The sequence below is a fragment of the Phalacrocorax carbo genome, chromosome 1 (genome assembly GCF_963921805.1).
Source record: "Phalacrocorax carbo chromosome 1, bPhaCar2.1, whole genome shotgun sequence".
NCBI lineage: Eukaryota > Metazoa > Chordata > Aves > Suliformes > Phalacrocoracidae > Phalacrocorax > Phalacrocorax carbo.
The window spans coordinates 149410275-149435841 of NC_087513.1; positions in this window are offsets into that span (position 1 = coordinate 149410275).

The window sequence follows — 25567 nt, forward strand, 5'->3', positions numbered from 1 at the left end:
CGGTCATCCGCTGCAGCTCTAACCCTCTAAGCTTGTGTTTCCTCACAAAGTGAGCCAGTAACTTTTTTACTCCCTTTTAATCCTTCAGAGTATCTCCAGGGAAACCCTTCTATGCTTCCCCCCACATCTTTAGAAGCAGATAACAAAATCTCGTTAGGGAAGAGATATTCCTTGGGCAGGAGGAAGTGGCTTACATTTGCCAGCGGATGCCAGATTTTTTAATATTGTGCTGTGTGGCTACTTTTAAATTTCTTACAGATGCTCTGAAGCTTTTGTATATATTTGTATATGCAAAAGTTGCAGTTTTGTATATGGTGGTTATAAAGTGATACTAGCACAGCACATTCAGGTACTGGTACAGCCCAATGACAGACAGGTTGCACGTGATATTGTTAAAGTTGCTTTGCAAGTTTTAGATTGGTCTTGCAGCAATAGCTGGAAAGAGAGGAGTGTATTTTCAGACATGCTGGGGCCTCCCTGCTCTAGTAATTTAAAAATGTGCTGAAGTTAGAAGAAAACTCTCCCCTCCTGCTGTGTTGGAATGCAAAAAAACCCAACCAAACAAAAAACAAACCTAAAAAGCCCTAAAGCCCTCACTATTTTTAGTGCAGAATGAAGCTAAAAATGCTGGCTACAAATCCATTCAGAGTATGTGCAAGATTTTTATGGAAGGAGAGCTTGTGTCCCTTCCATTGTTTGGTCTTTGGGGCTTTTCTTGTGGGGAAATGGGAACCCGCAGTCCCAAGTGCAGATGTTGGGATGGCAGCGGCAGCCAGTCAGTTGCTTTGCTAAGCGCCTACTGTCCTCCTGAGCACCAGCAAAGAACAACAGGAACTCCCAAGACCGTTGCCTGCCTCTATCGAGTATGCTGATCTGACACCGGTCTGCTCGTTATATGAGTTAGAAGAATCACGTTAGACCCAGTTAGACCCACAAAGCAGTAATCTTCTCAGCTAATGTTAGCAATCCACAAGTGAAATGTCTAGTCTTTTTTCCAAGTTCCCCTTGTAATCGAGGGAGTGAGACCATCACCCCAGCTGGGGATGCATCCCACCTGCAAGTGCCTCTTTCCCTCTGCTTGCACAAAGGGGACCTAAAGGGCTGCCTCCCATGCTTGAGAAATTCCAACCAATCCCAATGATGGGAGAAATGCTCACCCTCATTAAGTTGGGGGTGGGGGCTAATACCTTAAATCAGTCGTATTCTAGAGGTGTCTAGGACAATCCTGATATTATTGGGGTGGTGGCTGTGTACCCGCGGTCACACCCCCTCGTTTTGGGTGCTCAGTCTATACGCAGCAGCTAGTATGGTGCCAGTTCAAAAGCCTGAGACCTGTGCGATCCCTGCTGTCCAGCACTGCCAGGCCTTGCCTCTCTGTGAAGAGCTGCTAATGGGAGCATTTGGAAACAGCAGTTTCTGTCATCTCAGCAGCACCAGGCATAATTTCAGGATTTCTTTGAAAAAAGCAGTTGAGTTCAGTGATACAGCATCCACATCCAAATTAAACACTGTCACGAGTTTTGGGGCTCAGCTCTGCGGCAGATTGAGTAACTTGTCCTCATGTAAGCAAAATACCTCAGAAAGAACTCGAAACCCATGGATTTCCCAACCTAGCAAGTGCTTTGCTAAATCAGTGCAGTACCTTCATACATTGACAGCTTGTTCAGATATTTAGTATTCCAATTATCTAGAACAACATTACCATAATCTCTGGGAGAGAAGCAGATAATTTCATCATCTGGTTTAAGAACCTACTTTCAATAACCAGGCTGGTTTAGAGTGAGAGAAATAATTTAGGATTTACTTAGTTGGTTATTGCTGAACCAAATCAACATGACATATTATTCCCTTTAATCATGTCAGTGTTATGTTGACAATTAACCTTTGATGATTCAAAACCCTTTTGAAATAACTAGTGGCACTATAAGGTTATATTTAGATCTAATTAAAACTTTTGTTCTGAACATGATTTTTCTTTTAATGCCAACTGCATTATTATATGTGTTACAAATGCAATCATATAATTGAATGGATTTGAAGTAGTAGCTTAAAAAGAACAAATGGACAATCTGAGTGGGAAAACACTTCAGGAAAAAAAATGGAATGGTAATTAGCTGGCTAGCACAACATTTTTATTTTATGAAAAGCAGAATGTTGCTGTATTTTGCATTTCATTTTCATGAGGTCAGTTCTGGCTTTTCCTATTTATACACCTTTGCTCCCAGAACAAATCTAAATGTAAACCTTAATTTAAGCCATAATCTAATACACTTTTTTTACAAAAGGAGATTTTTTTTTTATGCATATACATGCTAATCTTCTTGGAGTGCAAGTAACTGGTCAGTTGGCGCCAGTTCTAATTGAACGCAATCAAATGCTCCCTTTGGCATCAGTGTTTTCAAGATATGCAGAAGGCTTAGCTATTATTCTGAATCGTCACCATTGTTAATTGTTTCCTGTGTTCTAATCTTATCAATTCTAAATTTTCTGAAATGAGACAAATCCAATTCAATTACTAAATTGGACAATGTAATTCATGTACATATTGTATCTACTTATATATATGCCACAAGCATACCTATATAGAGAGATTCCCCCCTCTCCCTGCTGCCTGGGGAAGGGGCTGGCTGCCCTCATCTCGTGGCCAGCCGGGGCAGTGCTGCCAGGGGTGGCTTCCCGTCCTGGTGGGGAGGGAGGGACAGTGCTGCCCAGCTGGACTTGAGCCGTGAAGGTGGCTTTCACTGAGTGCCTTCCTCTACCAAAGCTAATGGCACCCAAGTCAAGAGGGCAGACAAGTGAGAGAGAAAATGGGCCTGAGCAGTGACATGCTGAAAGGATGTTTCCTTTCATTGCAATGGGCAAGGGACTGAGTCAAATTTACCATAAAGATGAGAGTGTCGTTTATCACTTCTTCATAGGTAGTACATGGCTTTTCCCATACTGGTGCTGTCCCATTTGCCTTTCTGAGTCTTCTATACCAATTTGGGACTTACAGACAGGGAATTACTGCCTGGGAGTGGTACCCTGAAGAGGTACTGAGTAATTCCCATGTTTCTGAGTGGGGGTTCATTGTGATTTGCAGGAGCTGCTATGCAGCTGGTAGCTGGCAAGCGTTCCTGGCTTTGGCAGGAAGGCCGCCCACCTGTGTTTCTAAGCGGGCTACAATGTGTTTGTTTCATCAGTAACTCTTTGTCTGAGGAAGGCAGAGTGCTTGTAGAGCAGAGGAATGGGGAGAACTACTTTTGAGTCACCATCTTAAGAAACCATCTTTTTCTTTCACTCAAAGTTACTAGTTGTGTAGGTCTCTTGTGGTCTAAAAACATCCATTTGAAGGTCTCCCAGATTTTTCCTCTAACAGGAGACACTCTGCTCAGGAGGCAGGGAGCATGGCTGGTGAGTGGTGGGCATGTGAGGAGACAAAGCTAAGCATCCACTGACCAGCTGTGTGTGGCATGCCAGGTAACAGCAGGAGAATCTGCAGCGCTGCATTGCCTAGCTATAGCAGACCTGTCTCTCTGTGGGGCAGACGAGGGAAAAGCCTGTCTATCCCCTACTCAGCAGCAATCTTGACAGGTGTGGTGTGCCCCGGAGCGGAGCCCCTCTTCATACTGTCTGGAGAGTGGTGTGAGAAAGTATCTTTACTGCCGTAAGTGTCCTGCTCAGTGCCCACAGCTCGGGGGTCCCCTTGCTGGGAATGAATGGGGTGCAGACATGCAAGTAGTCAGTGTTTTTAAATGAGGTACCTCTGTGTTTCTGCAGTCACTCAGAGGGGCCATTGCAAAAGCAAGAAATACAGGTCCCCCTCAGATGGCCAACACCATTGTAATGGTGGTTTAGGCAGTGAGAACTGACATACAAACCAGCAATAAATAAATCTCTCCATGCTGCCTCATGGTGAAATAAGTATTTGCTCCCAGAGTGCAGTCTTTCTGCCAGTGACTGGCAGCAGCAAAGCTGGGAATAGAGGCCCCTGGCACGTCAGTGATAAGCATTATAGAAAGGTGTGACTGTTGGGGGCTGTGCTAAGTACACTTTCACCGCACAAGGACAGATAAGCATAGGTTGTGAGGTGACACATAGCACAGTTGTCACACAATATTTTGAGGAAACCCCAGAGGGCTTGGACCATGAAAGACAGTAAGAGAGGATTAAAGAGTGTGTCTTTCTTCAGTGAACTATGCTTTGCATAAAACTAATGACTGCTTGAATAAACAAGCTCTGTAAAAAGATGAGTACACAAATGCAACATGAAGTTTGAATAGTTCTCTTACGGGAGGTTCAAGCTTTCATAGGACATCAACCATTCCAGGCAGATTTTTGGGACACAGCCTGATAGAAAGGTAGCCACTTGTCCTCCAAATTGCACATAACTTGTTTCCCTGAGGTGTCAGAAATTGACTTAGGAGACTAGATAGTCTTGCTTTGACTTGTGCTGTGGTGACTCTTGCTTCACCTCAGCTTGTAATTTCTGGAGAACATAGCCTCAGGATGATTTGGAGGTGTAGAAAGCCTCAGAGAGAGAAACCCCAGGGCATGGTCCAAAGGCAGCCTTAGTCAATCAGATTCCAAAGGGCCACAAGTAAAGGTATTTTTCAGTGATGTAGTTCTAATTAACTCTTCAAAGGCACAGGCGTTACAATCATCTCATTCAAGATGAAAAATCAGTCTAACAAGACCATCTGTCAATGAAAACATAAGAAGCAAGTAATTCTGTACAACAGAACTGAAGTATCCCAGTTTCCAGTGTGTTTCTCCTCATCTCTTATCCTGCTCCCTCACCCCTCCTAGAATTTTTGGTGTCTACTGGAGAGCAAAACCATGCCGTAATGGGAGCACCAAACACACAATATGACTCCACAAGCTTTATTTCCTTAGATGGCCATCCTAAAAATAGGCCCCTTCCTAGTTTAAACAGTTGATTACATGCTATTACCAAGGGCAGTGGTGGGGGAGGAAGAAATACTGCAGAAAAATTAATCTTTGTGTATATACAATAGTGGAAGACTAGCATTGCACTTGTATCTGAAGGGACCTTCAGGTGGGAGTTTACCTGCGTAAGACCTTACAGTTTATCTCATTGTGCATTTTATTTTGGTTCTGTTCCTGATCTTGCTGAGACTGGATAGCTAGGTACAAACCCACTGCCCACAAGGAGCCTAAATTCAACAGAGCTCTGCCCACATGGCCTTGGTTACAAACTTCCAACCCTCTAATGCAATAAGGCAATTCAGAGCCATGTCACAGCGGTCTGTTCTGGTTTTATGTGCACTTAAAATATAAAATCTAAACTCTTAAAAGATGCAGTTGCAGAATTTCATTCTCTCTGTGAAAAACTTTATGTACAGTGAAACCATAAACAGATCTAAATATGAAGACAAATAGAATTTGCAATTCAACATTTCTCAGCATCAGTGAGAAAGGAAATATATGAACCCATCAGTGTGCTGAAAGAATTTGTTTTAATTTGTTTTCCATCTGATTCACTTCACATAGTTTAGTAATGTCAAAATTCTTGTGCTTCACTGGAGCTGTAGTTTTAGCATGATCTTTGTACAGTATCTTGTATTGCAAGCTTTGCATAGTGTCTACTGCTAGACAAGGGTCCAAAGGGAGATAATTTTCTACAAGACCAGAGACAGCATGTTTGTGGTTATGCTTTATGAGATGTCTTCTTTCACCTCACTTAACATCTCCAGTGTTAGTGCTCTGAAGGAATGGAGGATGTTCGGAGCGATAGCGTTTGTCTTCCCAAGTAACCGTTATGCATGATGGAGCCCTGCTTTCCTGGGGATGGCTGAGCACCCGCCTGGCAGTGGGAAGTAGTGATTGAATTCCTTGTTTGGCTTTGCTTCCATGTGCAGCTTTTGCTTTACCTATTAAACTGTCCTTATCTCAACCCATGAGTTTCCTCACTTTTACTCTTCTGATTCTCTCCCCCATCCCACTCAGGGGGGAGTGAGCAAGCGGCTTCCTGGGGCTTGGTTGCTGACTGGGGCTAAACCATGACAGCTGTACATTGCTGTATTTCATTACATGAGACTTCTGCACCCCTTACTTCCTGCAAATTCACTGTTTATGTTGTTATGCTATATAAAATTATTTTGTGAACCATGGGAGGAAATCATTATTTCATTCAAAACATATGTCCAAAACCCATCTTTCAGGGAAGGCCAAGGATAACCATTGTACACTCCATTTCCTACCGAGTCCCTTTTGCCAACAGAGAGAATGCAGATCAGAGTGGCTGGACAGAAGGCAGAAATTTTGTGTCAGACTTGGACCAGAATTTGCATTATATATATAAAAGTGCAGAGTGGATGAAAAGCAGCACATGCCTTTGAGCCAGAATATGCAGTGAGGATGGGGAATGTAAGCCCTGTACCAGCTATTCCCAAGATACCATTCAGTCTTCAGCATCAGCCACCAAAATCTGCCTGATACATGTAGTAATTCACACTGAATTTATTTAAATCAATCTTAAGAAATTCTGTTGTGTAAGAAGTGCCAGAGTGAATTCTGGCTAAAGATTTTGGTTTTCTTCTAATGACAATTTCTAATTTATTTACTTTTTCAAATGCAAAGCTTAATACCTGTAGGGTGAAACTTAAATATTGCTTGAGCATTTATGGTTGATTTGAATGTGTATTACTCCAAGGTATTTGCACAGCATCCTGAAGCCTGTGACAAGTACTTTATAATTCAGCAACATATCATCAAAACCTATTTTTGACCAAGCTCTTGAGCACATTTTCAAAATCCCTACCTGAGTCAATCAGTTGCAATCACCCAGAGTACACATGAATGATTGATTTTGACATCTGGAATGGTAAGATTATTATAATACAGAATAAAGCACCTGTGCCATTTCTGTCTTGAATGGTTGTTAGGGCAATACCATAAAGTGATGGACTGTCTGGCACAAATGGTTAATGAGAACAGTTAGGCTATCACAGTCAAAGCAGAATGCTTTGTGAGGAGCAAGATTTATAAAAAGCTTGTCTCACAATGCATAGCGACATCATCGTATATGAAGACCTACGTAATCGTGATTCTCACTTTCCAGCACTGTATTTTGCATAATTAAGGTAGCACAGGCTGTTATTTAATGTTGCTCAGCTGGCATACGCAGTAGTTGCAGAAAGGCTTGCTGTGGTAAGAGTTCCAATGTTTGATATTTTCGTAAATAACAAAAAGAAAGTGGTCCAAATGTTGAGTATAAATAGTTCTGGTCAATTTGGTAGAGCTGTACCCCATTGGTATCAGCTCAGCGTACATAGCCCATTATGTTAGCACTCCTGCTAAATATCAGTAAAGCAGCAATTAAGTTTTTCTGAAAAGTATGTCAGTCTTTTTAGTGAGTGAATTGACCATTTTCAGAGTTGTTTTTTCTTGTTCTTGGCTTACTAGGAAACTGGATGTATTTCTTGCTGGTTTTATAAGTCTCTACCTCATGGTTAGGGAAAATCAGTCCTAGCCTGTGTAATGGTTGTGCCTGTTAGTTTATAGTTCCCCAAATACCCAGAGTAAATCTGGAAATACAAAAGCATCTATTCTATGTCAGATTAATTCCACTGGTTTCCCTTGTTGTCTTTGCCCTTAGGTGCTAGAGCAACATCTTGCTGGCCTTATATTTACAATCAACTGCAACTTAATTAATTCTTCACACCCCTGCATGGTCCTTCCATATGTAACAAAAAGAGCTGCTTTTCATGATGAGGCTTTTCAATAAAAAAATGTCAATAACAATAACAACATTCTATAAAATCCAGTCAAAAGGGTCTTTTAAAAACAACAACATTCTCCTAGGAGAAAGTCCCAACATTGCAGCCAAAAAACATTGGATACTGTGGGCCTGAAGAAGTTGGTGGTGTTTGAATCAGATTGTGGGTTTCTTGCTCTTTCAGCCAGTTTAGCCTGTTGCAAGTTACGCTCTTCAGAATGGCTAAAACACAGGATATTTTCAGTTAATCCATTTTGCTAGATGTGCCACAATCTTCAGAGAGGAAGAAATATTAAAAGTTTTAATAATACTATTCAAACAAATAGTAGAACAAAGACACATTTACATAAGCAAGAGTTGCTTAAAGATATAGAAGCTTGGTTCTGCAGAACTAACTGGAAAGCTTGTAATGTAATCCGTCTAACGAAACACTTCTAACCAACACTACTTAATGCATCAGAGCTCCCTAAAAAGACAGCACCTTAATTACCATTTGTTTGTTCAGAGATTAAATGGAAACAATATGGATGTGAACTACAGTATTACAACACTGGGCAGGTTTCTTTTTTGAGTTTTCAAGTTTCACATCCAGTTCCACCAGTCTGTGTACTCTGGACCCATGCAAAAGAGAGAGCTTTGGTTTGGGAGCTCTGGGAATAATTTTTTGGGGACTTAAAACCTGGATAAAACCTTGAAGTACGGATGTTGCTAGGACCATCCATGCTTAAAATTGAGCATATGCTCACTGATGGATCGTTGCTCAAAGATGGTTCCAGATAATGAGGAAAACATGTAACGGGCCCATTGTTTATCGATGTGTTATGTTCTCTGGGAAGGGTTTCCCATCTACCCCTCTCCTACTGAAGGCAGCCTTTCTCTTCCTATGAGGTCCATCTGACATGATGACAGGTAGACTGAGCAAAATTCCCTTTGCATCTTCATCTAATGTTCTTGCAGCTTGTTAAAACACCACCACTACCATAAGGCACTCATTGTCAAGTGAGAGCTTCTGTTTTAACAGGCTATTTGCTTCTCAGAATGATTTTTGCAGGAGACCACACAGCTGGGGGCGCTCTTTGTTACTTTCTTTCCTTGGACTTCAGGGCCCGCAGAAAAGTGTTATCTCAGTAAACTAGTGCTTGGCAGGAAGACCCAAGCTCCATGGAGAGGCTGTCCGGCAAGGCTGCCCTGCCAGCACCTATTGCAGGGTGTAACCATGAAGATGCCTCTCCTGTTTCAGCGCTTGAAAAAGGGAGGGATCACTTTCAACTAGACTTGGGCAGCTAAATTTAGGCATCATAGCAATTCTAAATCATCTCAGGATAAATATCTAAAATAACTAGGAGCTGCCCTGTGAAGGTGCCAGCTGCTCTCTCTTGACTAGAGAAAATATTTGGAGTGCCAGCTGAGACCTGGCACCTATTTCTTAGACAAGGAAGTTAGGAGATAGCCCACTAATAGCTTCTTGTATCACCCCATATTCAGTTTCTTCAGCTGCTTCACTGTATTTTAGTCCTCCATTACCTTCTTCAGCAAGTGAACTCAGCTTCTGAGCCCCCCTGCATCTGCCCATGGCTACAAATGCTTGTTTTTGTCATTAGTGTTAGCCTCACAGTTGGTCTTGAGCATTACAAATGAGCAGCAAAGGTCTGCAGGACGTCATCTTGTGAAACACATTAACCATTGTGCTGTTCTCTGTCACAAAAAGGGGAGTTACTGAAGATCTATACTGCACAGCAAACTTCTCTCAAATGTGGAGCCACTCTTCATCTCCTGTTGAAGATTGTTGGACCTGTTGCTTTCTTTACTGGATATCAAACTCTTTTTTCTCTGACTGTGACCCCACCTCCAAAATGGAAAGAAGCAGCTTCTTATATGTAATGGAAGACATGACATCTCAGGTACTGTTAGGCACGATGAAAGTTAATCCACAGTCAGGTGACAGGAAGGTGGTGGGAGAACCTATACTTCTAAACTGGCTTCAGCTCTGAAAACCGTATCTCCTGCTGGCGCTGAACGACTGTTGTCACATACAAGGCTTGACACAAGAATGTTCTGCTTATCCAAGCTTTCTTTTTCCTGGACCACACAACTCTGCCATGACTGCAAAATATAAAAAGATTATATAAGCCAGAGTGGAGTAATCTCAGTGACGTCTGGACATAAATATGGGGAATATTACCAACAGATTAAGCAAAGAAAGCACAGATTATTTTTGCTATTGCTTTTGTAAGCTCAGAGCTTCCGCTTTCTATTATTTTTGTTTGAACAATTTTCATTTTAAATTACTCTTACTGTTTTTTGTCCATTCCTAGCATCTCTGGCCAATATGCTGTGCAATTGTTGAAGGGTCACTGGGAGCTGGGCCACTTTTATGGTAGCTGTCCCAACCTCAGCCTCTAGTTTGCTTTTTCACAAAAGACATAGCACTCCTAAAAAATCAGGTTGGTATTTTCAGGAGTTCCTAAGGGATTTGCATGCTGAATACTCTGAAATATTGTGGAAGCTGGGCATCTAGCTTGTGTAACATTTACAGGTCACTCTCCCCATCGCTTAGAAAGTGGTAAAGAGCAGGTGCTGCAGGAAGCACAGCTATTCTGCTCTCTTTATTAGGTAGCGTACTTATGTTACCTGCACATAATTATGGATTTGTCCTTGTTCTGAGGTGCGCAGGAGAATTATGACCTGATTCATGATAAAGTACAAAAAGATGTTAAGCAGAATCTTTTCATCATTCTTCTGAAAGGAAATGGAAAGTCATATTTCAATATAATGCTTTTAAAACAGGGTGACTGAATAGATTTTGTCAGCAACAATGTGATAAAAGGCTGTCAAATTGGTGCTGCTGCCACTTCATAAATATTAGCATGTCTACCTTTTTATTTACTGAAAAGTCATCTTTTAGAGAAGTGACAGGTATATGATATTAAACTAATTTTTTACAGGTTATGCTTTGCAAAAAAATATACTGCTAGCTGAAACTCATCTATGCTGTTGTACGAAACAATGTGATGCCATTAATTCCAGGGCCTTTGTAAATAGGTTTTCTTTTAAAAGAAGACATCTACATCAAAAGGGGCACATCTTTGACCAATTTTTTATGAGAACTGATTTTAGTTATGACTAGAAACTTTATTTGTTTTATTTCTCATGTCTTAGGTTTCTATCTCCCTTTTCAATCACTAACAATTTTGTTTTGGTTCCGTTTTATATGCTAACATTTGAAATATCCTTATTCATAACTTTCTGTAACAGCACTTTGTTTTTATTTTATTTCATTTTAAAACATGGAAAAAGTTACTATGTCTAGTACTGGGAAAGAAGCTGAAGAAATTCTTGACCAATATTGTGTATTTTCTTAGCTTAAAAGCAAATTCTTTTCTTTATTTATCTGTATTCATGTTATCCCTGACGTATGACTACTTCTGTGCTATGCAGGATACCCACATGTTTGTATTCCCTTTCCAACATGTTTCAGGCATAACAAAGTTGTCTCGCCAGCCTTTACCTTACATAAGCTGGAAATCTTCCAGATCCTCCTCTTGTTTTGCTGTGTAGCTTTTGCACCACAAAAGAAGAGGAGGATCCGGAAAATACTTCTGTAGAAACAGAGAGTCACTGAATATTTTAGCTTGGAAGAGACCTCTGGAGATCCAGCCCCCTTCTCAGAGGTCCACTCAGATGCAGTTGCTCTGGACTGTGTTCAGCTGATTCTTGAACATCTCCAAGGATGGAGATCCCATAGCCTTTCTGGGCACCTGTTCCAGTATTTGACTACTCTAATGGAAATTTTATTCCCTAATATTTATTCAGAATTTCCCATTTATTGGGTTTACGTGGCAAGGTTTTGGTGGCAGAGGGAGGCTACAGGGGTGGCTCCTGTTGGAAGACGCCAGAAGTTTCCCCAGTGTCTGATACAGCCAGCAGCAGCCGGCTCCAAGACGGACCTGCCACTGGTCAAAGCTGAGCCCATCAGTTGTGGCAGTAGTACCTCTGTGATAACATACTTAAGAAGGGGAAAAAACTGCTGCACATCAGCAGCTGGAGAGAGGAATGAGAATATGTGAGAGAAACAACCCTGCAGACACAAACACCAGTGAAGGAGGGGGAGGAGGTGCTTCAGGTGCCAGAGCAGAGATTCCCCTGCAGCCTGTGGTGAAGACCATGGAGAGGCAGACTGTCCCCCTGCAGCCTGTGGAGGTTAACAGTGGAGCAGGTGGGTGAGCCTGAAGGAGGCTGCGACCCCATGGGAAGCCCACGCTAGAGGAGGCTCCTGGCAGTACCTGTGAACCTGTGGAGAAGAGCCCACGCTGGAGCAGGTTTGCTGGCAGGACTTGTGACCCCATGGGGGACCCACTCTGGAGCACTCTGTTCCTGAAGACTGCACCCCGTGGGAAGGACCCACATTGGAAAAGTTTGTAGAGGACCCTTTCTTGTGGGTGGGACCCCACGCTAGAGCAGGGGAAGAGAGTGAGGAGGAAGGAGCAGCAGAGACAACCTGTGATGAAGAGAAGACTGAGGGGGGATCTTATCAATACTTATAAATATCCAAAGGGCAGGTGTCAAGAAGATGGGACTGGACTCTTTTCAGTGGTGCCCAAGGACAGGCCAAGGGGCAATGGGCGCAAGTTGGAACACAGGAAGTTCCACCTGAGTATGAGGAAAAACTCCTTCCCTGTGAGGGTGCCAGCGCAGTGGCACAGGCTGCCCAGGGAGGGTGTGGAGTCCCTTCCCTGGAGACATCCAAACCCCAACTGGATGCGTTCCTGTGCCCCCTGCTCTGGGGGTGCCTGCTCAAGCAGGGGGTTGGACAAGATGATCTCCAGAGGTCCCTTCCAACCCCTACTGTTCTGCGATTCTATGATTCTATGACTGCAACCCCCATTCCCCATCCCCCTGCACCACTGCAGGGGAGAAGGTAGAGAAAATCAGGGATGAAGATGAGCCTGGGAAGAAGGGAGGGGTGGGGTAAAGATGTTTTAAGATTTGGTTTTATTTGTCATTATCCTACTCTGATTTGTTTGGTTATAAATGAAATTAATTTTCCCAGGTTGAGTCTGTTTTGCCTGTGATGGTAATTGCTGAGTGATCTCTCCCTGTCCTTATCTCTCCCCACGAGCCTTTAGTTCTATTTTCTCTCCCTTGTCCAGTTGAGAAGGGGAGTGACAGAGCATGCTGGTGGACACCTGGTATCCAGTCAAGGTCAGCTCACTACATCCATATTCCAACTTGTGTCTGTTGAACTTCGTGAGATTCCAGTCAGCCCATTGCTTCATCCTGTCCAGGTAGGTAAAGGATGGTTTCCCTTCCCAATCTGCAGTCCATAAGAGGATGAAGAGACATCTTTGGCTATTTGTTAATTAGCTATAAGAAGTTTGAAAGGGATCTTGAAGACATTAATAAGAGTAAGGGTTAGATTTATCACACATAATTTAACCTAGGCTTAAAGTCTAAGTCTATTGCTTATATGCACTGTACAGACTTTGGGGAGAGCTAGGTGCCTCTATGTGATTCCTCCTATCTTCCCATCAAAAAACATGCATATTGTCCTCTGGAAACATCTCTTTTGATCTCTTCCTCTCTCCACATACTTCAGAGGGAAGCTCAATAATAAGCCTCATCATTATTTAGTGTTAGAGTAACCTCAGGTCTTATATAGGTTGTACTGGACTTGCAGTAGACTCATTCCATCTGTAGTCAATAAACAGATATTTTGTGTCTGGTACTAGACTTTGCCATTGACCCTTTACCTGCACGAGAGTTGAATAGTAGCTTCCTTCTTTACCCTCCAGCAAGAAGAAATGGTACCTGGAAAGAAAGATGGGGAAGAATGTACTGAGAAGAAAGGGCTGTGTGGCTAACTGTTGAGGGAGAGGCAAGTCTTATACAGTGGGGCATTCCATCTGCTATATCTGCTTTTACTTCTGCCAGCTTGCTTTGATTTAAATTTTCCAACTAATGGGAATTTGATCCTACTCAGATCTTTCTTTCTACTGCTTGCTTTCTCTGGAGGCAGCATATCCAATAATATACTGTCCTGACAGCCTCCTGGTGTGTGTAACAGAAGACTACATGACACAAAGAGCTGTGTGATAAGTAAATCCTGAAGAAACAAGACAAAGGGGTAGGAAATATCACAGGACCACTCCAGCCCAATGTACTGAGCTGGACATTTGTAGGTGGAGAAGAGAGCACTTCCCTTATGGTTACACATTTTGCTGTACTCTGGTTTAATGTGTGACGGAGAACTTATTGCCTGAAAAAAACCCTCCAGAGGTACCTGGCAATTTGCCAGTCAAGTTTGCCCTGAGAGTGCAAAGTATTTACCTAAGGATTCACGTGAAAGAGGCATCACAGTCATTGTGCTCTGGGTAGCAGCTGATTGCAGTGCAGGTGTTTTTTTTTTTAACTTCCTCCTATTCGCACAAGCAAGACACAGGCTCTTACCAGTTTAAAAATATATCCAGCAGTCAACCTCAGAGCTGCCTCCCCCACACCCCTCTCCCACATTCCCTGCCAAGCCTACCGCCAAACCCCCCTGGTTACACCCCGCAGAGGGAGCCAGGCACTACTGCTGTCATGTACTCATCAGTGCCTCTTGTGCTGCATTACTTGGTGGCATAGGTTATAGCCCTGCGGGTACATTAAACAAAATACAATTTTGCTTTAATGCAACTAAATTAGAGTTGCCTCTGGCCACTATCTTCATAGAAACATGCCTGTATACAGCTGCTTTCTATTTCTACCCAGATTGCTTTTTCACTGCTAAAACTACATACATAATAAATAGCATATTACTGAGGCTTGACTTCTCCTACCAACACCCTATCACTACTTAATGGATTGGGAAGGATACATGAAAAACCTTTCTCATGAAACTACGTGTGGTGAGAATGGAGGAGCAGTATGTAGCCATGTTGGATGAGGTGACCGATGGGCGCCTTCCTCAGAGGTAGTGGTTTCTTGAAACTTATCTGTTTGGTGTATATAAAGCTGGACAGTAAGAATGGATTATTGGCACAAATGATTTGTAGGTAAACTCCACATTCCTGGATTTCTTCCAACACGGATTTCCTGCTTGACTCCAAGGTCTTTTTCTATTTAATAGCTGGTGCAACAAAAGGAGTGACCAGACTAAACTTTATGTTTTCATTTGCAGTAATCTTATTCATTTTGTTTTGAGCTACTGGCCACAGTTCTTTTTTTCTTACCTGTTTAAATTGTGCTGGAGAGAATGCTGAGAGAATATTTGACATATCCAATTAGGTTCAGTTCTGAAAAAAATCACCCCAAGCTGTTTTAATATGGAGCTTATAGGACTTTTAAAACTCTATTATTTATAAAGCCATATTAGAATAGAGCTTTGTAAAGCTCTGACTTGGATTCTGAAAACAAAATTGTACTGCAAACTTTTAGATTTTAAAGTGTTAAAAAAATTCTCACTGCTCACTTCTTCATTGCTGCAAACAGACAAAACCAAGACCAATCCCTTGGTAGCTGATGGAGATTGTAGGCAAAGTTGTCATTTTCCTTCGGTATTTGCTTTGAACTCCTCATTGCAGCTGTACTTATGTCCCATCTTTCAAGTTAAAATACAATTACCCAAAGTTCGTTAAATTATTCTTTCACAAAAGAATTACTGATCTTGCCTATATGACTTGTAATGGTAAACCCAAAATGAAGCCAAGCTATTAGAGGGACACAGTTCTCCTTAGCATTGGTGAGAACATGGTGCCCACATCAAAAGAAGAGCAGGCCTTTCTAGATTCAGTTTTTTCCTGTTTAATAGGTTATTTGAGCACTATGATGAATATTCATTTTGATAGGTTTAACTGTGTTTTTCAGAGAAAGAATTTTTTTCTATTGCTTATAATGGATTGATATAGCAGAGATGACATTAATTGGGCTGCTGCCACACTTATGTAATTCAGCATATACCTTTTATTTCTTCTTAAAAATGTGTAGATCACTAATACTGCTGCTTTTAGAAACAAGCTGAGAAATGAAAAATCGGCAACTAACTTGTTTGGTTTCTTCTTATCCGTAGTGACTCTGTGCCCAAGATTCTTGTTCCTCATCCTGCTGTTCTCTTTTCACTGATGAAATCTATTCATGATCAGCTTCCCTGTGGAGCAGTAACACCAGGTACAATGAGAAGCAGAAAAGCTGAATACCGTAAAGAACATAGTTGTTGAGCTATTTCTTAGCTGGGCTGGTAGCCCCTTAATTTTATGAAGGGTCTTGCTTTTGTAAACACAGGGGGACTGAATTTATCAGAGGATAGATTCCTGTACTCATACCTGCTTTCAACTTGACCCATGTGTATTCACCCTCTGTAGTTCATCCGGATTTTTAAAAATGTTTGGGCACCTCCTGGGACTGCCAGGATGTCTATTTGGGCTGCATTAGCCACTGATGTGCTTCTGAGTATCTGTACCTAGGAGGCATAGAATATGAAATAAAAGAGGTGTTCCAGTATAACTCCCCTCTTACCCCAGTGCCAGAAGAGCTGAGCTGAAAGAAAGCACGGTGCAGTCCTAAAAACAATAACTATCTATCTGAGGGCTCCCCAAGCTGCTAGCAGAGATGGAGTTTAAAGAGTGGTAACAACAAAAGGGCAACTTTTGGCCTGTTTCTCTCCAGGGTGAGCAAGGTCACTGAGAGAACCCATCAAAAATAAACATAAAAGCCATGCCTAGACTTTTCTGTCTGACACTTTGGTACCGGGAAGGTCACACAGACTGAGCACTGCTGCAGCACGGGGAACATAATTAAAATGTAAAACGACAGCAGACAGTATTATTGTCAGTGGAAGGTTTGTTTGACTGCTGCCTGCAAGTTGCTCTGAATAACTTCAGAAATGGTGACATCAATGTGAATGCTCCCAGCAGCAAGAGCCACTGTGGAAAATATTTATATCTTTGCTTAATTTCTGACAGTTAATGAGACCTTCAGGGATTATTCACAGTGCAAAAAGCACGTTGTTTTGGCTTGTTTGCTTTCTAATGCAGAATATTTATCGGTTTCCAGTCACCCCCTGATGACACTTCCCTCTTTCGATCTTTGGCCTTTGCCATTCCAGCTATAAAAAAATAAGGAGAGGCTTTGCAAACTGCTTTTAAAAACTGCTTCTTTGCATTTCCCCTGTGGGACCTCTTTGCTCCTGTTTGTTAAGTATTTGGAACTGTTCACCTTCCTGATCTCTGGCAGAGGAAAACCAGGGGCTTGAGTCCTGAGCCAGCTTCTCCCACTTCCATGCAGGAAAGGCCTTAGGTCCGTGGCCTGGCTGGTACACCCTGGCATGTACAGGGACTGTTTCACCAAGGCGGCATTGTGGTGCCTGGGGTGGGATGTCATGGTGATGGCTCTGCCTCATAAGCTTATTTGAAAGAAAGACTGTGTTCAACAAAAGGTGATACAGGGAGCCCTCCCTGACGAGGTCCTTGTGCAAACACAGATTATAGCAGGAAGATTTTGTTCTGTAAATAAGTTTGCCCTCTTTTGCTATCTTCTCGGGACAGACATCCTTCTCAGGCTGCCCTGGCTATGGCATGCACACACAGACACTGACTGTGGCATAAACACTGACACACAGACACACAGAGCTACCAAACAAACTGGGGGTCTCACAGGGTAGTATGAGCACCCACATGCTCAGAAATAAGGAAGATAGCTCGAGGAGGTGTGCAAGGCTGAACCTCTCCTTGCTCGCCAAAGAGTGAATGCGATAGAAGCTGTTTCACTTAGTCATCACATGGTTTCCTTTGTTCAGAGACCTAACTATTGACATGGCAGGAGATAAATGTACTTTGTCTTAAGCTGTCTGTCCACAGATAAACCTGTCAAAAGGCTAACTGATATATACTACATTCTTCTGCCTGCCTACAAAGCTGGTGAGCACTGGTGCTAAATGTCACTTCCATTGCTTCAGACTAAGAGGAGGGGAACCACTCCATTGTAATGAAGATCTTAAATGCCAATGTAGATTATTGACTTGAATAGTGGAAATATATACAGAGTTCAATGTGGCTTTACCTGCTGGCTATTCCAATTTTCACAGCTGGCTGTGAAGGTTTGAGCATGCAAAAAAATGCAGTGGTATAGCATTAATGGGCTTTTGTAATCAGCATAGTGAAACTGCTGAAAAAGGAACATGTGGACACAGCCTTATTTTGATGAGAATGCAGACGGCTACCTCAGTTGGTAAGGATTGTGGGGGAATGGTTGCGAAGTGAGATAAATAGGAGTTACAAGGTTTGGGTTCTTGTCTGGAGAGAGAAAGAATGTGAGAGGAGAATGAAGAGAGTTCTGGACCTGGAAATTATGGTAGAAGGTCAGTACTATGTGTGTGTGAAGGCGCAGCAAAGGGGAAAAAATCCTTCAACTTTCCCCATTTGTTTGAATTTTTTGTTGTTATCAAATTGAGAGTTTTGTAATTCCTTTTGAATTAGTTCTGCTATGTCTAAATTCACTCCTTAAACTATATTGGTGTAACTTACTAGTTTCATTTCTTTGCAGACCAGATACTTAGCAAATCTTAAAGAAAACAGTATGATGCTCTAGAGATACTAGGTTGATATGCCTTTACAGACAAAGCTGTGTGAAGTTTAACAGTTTTGTTGGCTAGATTTTCTTGAATCCTTTTTCTTCCTTTTCTAAATTATTTAAATTAGAAACCAACTTATTTCCTAATGGAAAATCTCATAGGAAAGTTCTGTGCAAATTCACTTTTGACAGTTTTAGTTAAAAAGTTGATTAAAGCAGTGATGGTATTTTGATTCCAAACCTAAGTTCTGGAGTTTTCATCCCAAGGTTACTCTGTACTAAACTACTAAACTTATTTTTCTCTTTGTAAAGTCCTGAAAACACTTGGGAGGAAAGAGTGAAGTGAAATGTGTCTTGTATGGCTTTGGATTGCATTGTAAAAGCTTTTTTTTTTTTTTTTTAATCCTGTAACACCTTCTCCATAGAGAATAGTTTCCTATTCCTCCCAATTGTTAAAAGCTTTTCAGTTGTGTTTGCTTCAAAAAATCTTTGGTATAATGTGAAACTCTGCACTCCATCTTTGTGAAATCATTATCCAAAAAGCAAGCATATTCAAGGAAGCACACGTGTTTCAAGCTAAAGAGGTACCTCTCTTTCTGGAGCTATTCCATATCTTTCTTACCTTGGGGGTGCAGGAGAAGGTGAACCTAATTCTTTGAGTACCAGAGACTGCAGAGAACATCAATAGGAATGGGACTAATTCCATGACACACAGAGGACATTCACATCCTATAGGATAAGGCTCTGATGCATTTTCCCATATCTTATTCTGGCAGACTGCAAAAATTGAAAATCTCCTCAGATGGTCATACTAGAGCTTATTCATCTTTTGCTGGCACCCTTGAGGAAAAGAACAAAATATTTATAATATAATAACATCAATGAATTTTCTGAGTGTATTTCCACTTTCAAATGTGAATATTTCTTGCTCCTTTGGATGCAGCAGAGTTACAAAGTAAGAAATGTACAGCAAAGCTGCAAAAAGAGCTTCTTTTCAATATGGGAGCGCATAGCCTTTCAGGTCTCCAAACGCTTTATATACTGTGAGAGAAGAAATCTAATCATCTGAAGCATCAAATCATGGAAATATTCAGGTTGCAAGAAAGCTTGGGGGCTGCTTAGTCCAGCTGCTTGCTCAAAGCAGAGTCAGCTCTCTGGTAAGACCAGGCTTGTTAGGACTCAGTTCAGTCAGGACTTGAAAACCTTTAAGGATGGAGATTTTCAGCCTCTGCCACTCTTTAGGGCATTTCCCCATTGCAAATTTCAGTAGAAATACCCAAGAATGTGTTCAGAAAACACTGCTGTATATATCACAGAAAGTGATTATTCCCTTTTACTTAGTGCACATTATACCATATCTGCATCTAGTTTTGGGCCCCCAGTGAAAGATGTTTCTGATCATATTTACAGTTTTATTATTTTTTTTCTTCAACTAATTAAATTTATTTGGCTTATCTAGATCAAACAACTTCAGAAATACACGGGGGAAACCGAGCAGGGTTTTGTTTCTTGATGACTGACTTTTTTCTTAAGTTGTATAATCTTAGGCACTATAAATAGCTTAGACTACCACGTTTGACTTTTATAAGATGCTGTTGTCTAAAGATAACTGGGGGTGGTGTGTTTTCCCAGTTGCTCCAAGACAAAGGATTTTTGTTATTGAGGAGACTGGATTTCGCCTTAAGTTGTACGTTCTTGAGCAGAGGTCATCTCCGGGTTTATTTATTTATTTATTCTGTTATATGACTGCTGTGTATGTAAACAGTTGGCTTTCCTGTATAAAAAAGCCAAATGCAGGTGAAGACACTGACTTTTTGTACAGCTTCTGTAGGATGTTAATACGGTAAATATTAGAAAGTTGTATGATAGTTCCAGCATCCTGGGCTGTATTGGGAAGGACATTGCCAGAAGATTTAGGGAGGTGATTCTTCCCCCTCGACCTGACACTGGTGAAACACATCTGGGTCTAGTTCTGAACTCCCCAGTAAAAGAAAGACATGGACTTACTGGAGTGAGTCCAATGAAGGGCCACCAAGATGATTAAGTACTGGAGCATCTCTCATATAAAGAGAAGCTGCGAGAGCTGGGACTGTTCAGCCTGGAGAAGAGAAGCTCAGGGAGATCTTACTGAAGTGTATCTATATTTGAGGGAGGGAGTAAAGCAGTCAGAGCCAGACTCTTAGTGATGGCCAGTGACAGGACAAGAGGCAATGGACAAAAATTGAACTACAGGAAATTCCATTTAAATGTAAGAAAAGCTTTTTCCTGTGAAGGTTTTCAAACACTGGCACAAGATGCTCTGAGAGGTTCTGGAGTCTCTGTCCTTGGAGATATCCAAACCATTCCTGGTCATCATTCAGAGCAACTTGCTTTAGCTGACCCTGCTTTGAGTAGGGGGTTGGATTAGACAGCCTCCAGCAGTGACTTCCAACCTCAACAATTCTGTGATTCCATATTCAGATCATCTAACCTAACCCAGTATTATAATATACTACATTTCATATTTGCTATAAAAGAGGCATGTCCTGCAATCAGGCTATACTTCTAAGCATTTCCCTACCTATGGATGTTTACCACATCTATGGATATGGGTCTGTGGATATGCTAAGCAGGATAAAGCAGTGTGGGGTTGTGCATAGGTTCAAGCCATGAAACTACCTGTACTCAGCAGAACACTTTAGAACAAGTCTATCTTCAAGTGTTGTCCAACATGTTGTATTGAACTGGACTCAAATAACATAATTTAGAGTAAGGGTGTGGAATTTCCACTGACATTAAGCATGAAAGATCAAACCCTCGATTACGAATTGCTATTTTTCAGTTTACGGTGTGCTGTCTTGGTTTCAGTCCACAAACAGATTGCTTTAGAAAAACATGACTAACTCTCAGTTTATTTTTTTTAATTAAGAGGGGGTGGAAAAAATAATTTCCCCTCTACCATAACAATATTGTTTTCACTGTCTTTTGGCAGCTGTAAATGAAAGACAGCCAAATTTTGAAGATGAAACATGGTATGTCACTTCCCTGTGGACCTGAGTAAAGTTCTTTGAATCGTGGGAACTGAGATTGTGAAATAAATCCACATACATGCCAGTGAGCTTGTCCATGAGAAAATTTCTATTGGTCTCCTTTTATGTAATAGGAAAACTTGTACCTTATTTCTTTTGTAGCTGGACAAAGCGTCTTCTTAATGAAGTCTACAAAACAAGATAAGTTTGAGTTTCTTTCTTCAATAGACATAGAAATGCAGTCATAGCTAGATCAGTAATCATGAGAACTAGCACAGCCACAAAATCATAAATCTCCCATTCTAACTTTCGCATGAGTTTTTGGTTTTCTCCTGGCTGATTGCTTCTTGTTATAGTTTAAAGTTTCTGTTCAATTTTAATATAACAGCTTTTGATATTTGTAGGTGGAAACATGTGACTGGGAGGTATCTGGACTATTGCATAGACAAATCTGAATATGACTCATTTATAGCCTTTCACTTTTCAGCAATGAGCTCCAGGGCTGTGAGGAAGTACTTCCTGGTGGCTGCTTGCACTGAAAGCAGCATAAACTCCATACAAGGGAGGGAAGAAAAAGGAAAAAAACAAGGAAAGAAACAAGATCCTAATTCCAAGAATTAAAAACTACCAAATGCTAGATTTGCAGCTGAACTTTCATCCCGAGTATGCCACTGATGTCCCCCAGCCTCAGCTGTGCACAGAACAGCTAACAGACAGACAGGCATCTAGCGCAGTTTGGCAGGTGACATACTGAAGTACAATGTTAGAAGTGTACCCTCAGGCTGCTGTTCCGAGCACTACCAGTACAGAAAAGAAGGTCCTGGCATTTTACGAAAGGATGACCAATGCCTTCTTTCAGTCAGACTCATAGACCAGGAATCCTGTTCTATGCACGTGCCTGCGTGCAGCCTGGATTCAGGTGCATGCATAAGTGTGTAAAACCTAGGAGATTTTGGACAGGGTTTCCTGTTCTCTAGCTGTGGTAGCTCCTGGTTCGGTATCTGACTGATGTGATACCATGCGAGACCCAAGATCTGGCTTAGAGCCAGCTACAGCTAGGTAGCTAGGGGTTTGCTATTAATCTATTCAGCACAGCCATAACGATGGCATAAGAAATCACAAGTCATACAATCATAGAAGCATAGAATGGTTTAGGTTGGAAGGGACCTTTAGAGGTCATCTAGTCCAATCCCCCTGCAGTGAGCAGGGACATCTTCAACTAGATCAGGTTGCTCAGAGCCCCATCCAGCCTGGCCTTGAATGTTTCTGGGGATGGGGCATCTACCGCCTCTCTGGGCAACCTGTGCCAGTGTTTCACCACCATTGTAAAAAACTTATTCCTTATATCTAGTCTGAATCTACCCTCCTTTACTTTGAAACCACTAACCTTTGTCCTATCACTACAGCCACTGCTAAAATGTTTGTTCCCATCTTTCTTATAAGCCCCCTTTAAGCATTGAATATGAGCTGCAATAAGGTCTCTCTGGACCCTTCCAGTGTCTTTACTCTTACAGTAAAGAATTGCCTCCTTGTATCTGTTTTAAACTTGCTCTCAGGTTAACACCGTCGCCCCATGTCCTGTCACTACAAGCCCTGGTAAAAAGTTTATCTTCATCATTCTTATAAGCTCCCTTTTAAGGACGGAAAGGCCGCAATAAGGTCTCCCCAGAGCCTTCTCTTCTCCAGGCTGAACAACCCCAGCTCTCCCAGCCTGTTATCACAGGAGAGGTGCTTCAGCCTTTCAGTCATTTTTGTGGCCTCCTCTGGACCTGCTCCAACAGGTCCGTGTCCTTCTAAAGTTGGGGGCCCCAGAGCTGGATGCAGCACTGCAGGTGGGGTCTCACCAGAGCAGAATAGAGGGGCAGAATCACCTCCCTCGGACCTGCTGGCCACGCTGCTTTTGATGCAGCCCAGGATATGGTTGGCTTTCTGGGCTGCAAGCAAACATTGCTGGGTCATGTCCAGTTTCTCGTTCACCAGTACTCCCAAGTTCTTCTCTGCAGGGCTGCTCTCAATCCCTTCATCCCCCAGCCTGTATTGATATCAGGGGCTGCCCCAACCCAGGTGCAGGACCTTGCAAGTCCTTCTTGAGGATGTTGTCTTTATTTTTATTTTGGATTTCTTTGGGGTCTTCATTTCTTTATACTGAAATTCTACCTCTAGTCATCACTACACCTTGAGACTGAGTGGATGGTGTCCTGTCAAGCTGCTGAGGACAAGCAGCTCAGGTAACCAAGCTGTTCATTTAAGAAATCAGTGAGCACTTTAAATCTTCAACCTTAAGAGACCTCTCCGTCTCCTTAATTTTTTATATGCATGTATGTTTATATCACAGAATCACAGGTTGAAAGGGACCTCAGGGATCATCTAGTCCAACCTTTCTAGGAAGAGCACCGTCTAGACAAGATGGCCCAGCACCCTGTCCAGATGACTCCAGAAAGTGTCCAACGTGGCTGAGTCAACCACTTCCCTGGGGAGATTATTCCAGTGGTGACTGTCCTCACTGTGAAAAATTTCCCTCTGGTGTCCAATCAGAATCTCCCCAAGAGCAACTTGTGTCCATTCCCCCTTGTCCTCTCCATGTGACTCCTTGTAAAACAGGAGTCTCCATCTTCTTTGTAGCTGCCCCTTAAGTACTGGTACATGGGGATGAGATCCCCTCTAAGCCTCCTTTTCTCAAGGCTGAACAAACCCAGTTCTCCCAGCCTATCCTCACATGGCAGGCTTCCCAGTCCTCTGATCATCTTGGCGGCCCTTCTCTGGACCCCTTCCAGCCTGTCCACATCCTTTTTGTATAGCAGGGACCAGAACTGTACACAGTACTCCAGGTGTGGCCTGGCAAGCGCTGAGTAGAGTGGGATAATGACTTATTTCTCTCTGCTGGCGATGCCCTTTTTGATGCAACCCAGCACCCTGTTGGCCTTCTTGGCCGCAGCAGCACACACTTCGCTCATGTTGAGCTTCCTGTCCACCAGGACCCCCAGGTCCCTTTTGACAGAGCTGCTCTCCAGCCAGGTGGATCCCAGTCTGTGCTGCACTCCTGGATTATGTTTTCCCAGGTGCATGATCTTACACTTGTCCTTGTTGAACTTCATAAGGTTCTTGCTGGCCCACTCTTCCAGTCTATCCAGGTCCCCCTGCAGAGCAGCTCTCCCTTCTGGAGTGTCTACTTCCCCACTCAACTTGGTGTCATGAGCAGACTTCATCAGGCTACACTTGATGCCGGTATCCAGATCACTTATAAAGATGTTGAATAACACTGGGCCCAATATCGATCCCTGGGGGACCCCACTAGTGACAGGTTGCCACTTTGAAAAGGAGCTATTTACCACCACCCTTTAAGTGTGTCCTGTCAGCCAGTTCCCCACCCACTGCACAGACCACTTGTCTAGGCCATAACTCATTAATTTCTCCAGGAGGATACAGGGGGGACCATATTGAAGGCCAGGTAGACAATGTCCACTGCCTGCCCCATGTCAACCAGGCAAGTCACTTTGTCATAGAAGGCCACCAGGTTTGTCAAGCACAATCTCCCTTTAGTGAAGCCATGATGACTTTTCCCAATCATGTGCTTCATTTGACTTGTGATGGCCCCAGGAGGATTCGTTTCATAACTTTCCCAGGGACTGAAGTAAGGCTGATGGGCCTATAGTTACCCGGATCCTTACTCAAGCCCTTCTTGTAGATAGGGGTAACATTTGCCTTCCTCCAGCCCTCTGGGACATCCCCCATTCTCCATGACTTCTCGAAGATTATGGAGAGTGGCCTTGCGATGATGTCAGCCAGCTCTCTCAACACCCTCGGGTGGATGGTGTCAGGGCCCACTGATTTGTGGGGGTCAAGCTCCTGTAGTAGTTCATATACTTCACCGATGGTGGGTCGGTGTTTGGATCAACCAGCAATTTTGTTCCCAAAGCCTGGGACCCAACAGTGTTGGTAAAGACAGAGGTGAAGAAGGTGTTGAGGACCTCTGCCTTTTCTGCATCGTTGGCGATTGACTCTCCTTTTCCGTTTGTTGCTGTACGCTTCTACGGGAGAACTTATCTTGGGCCGCATATCTCCGGGACACAGGGCTCTACCCACCCTGGGGACAGTGATGCACAGACATCAATATGATGGATACAAAATGTCCGTTTATTTAGCTGCATCACACGCTTATATAGCTCTTGCGCTTCCTGTTCCTGCCACTCCTATTCGGAGGAGTCTATCTTTCCGTCACATCCCGTGATCTTCCAGTTGCCGATCCCTGTCTATTCCCCTACACCGTTTAACAGTGGGCCTGTGTTTTCCTTCT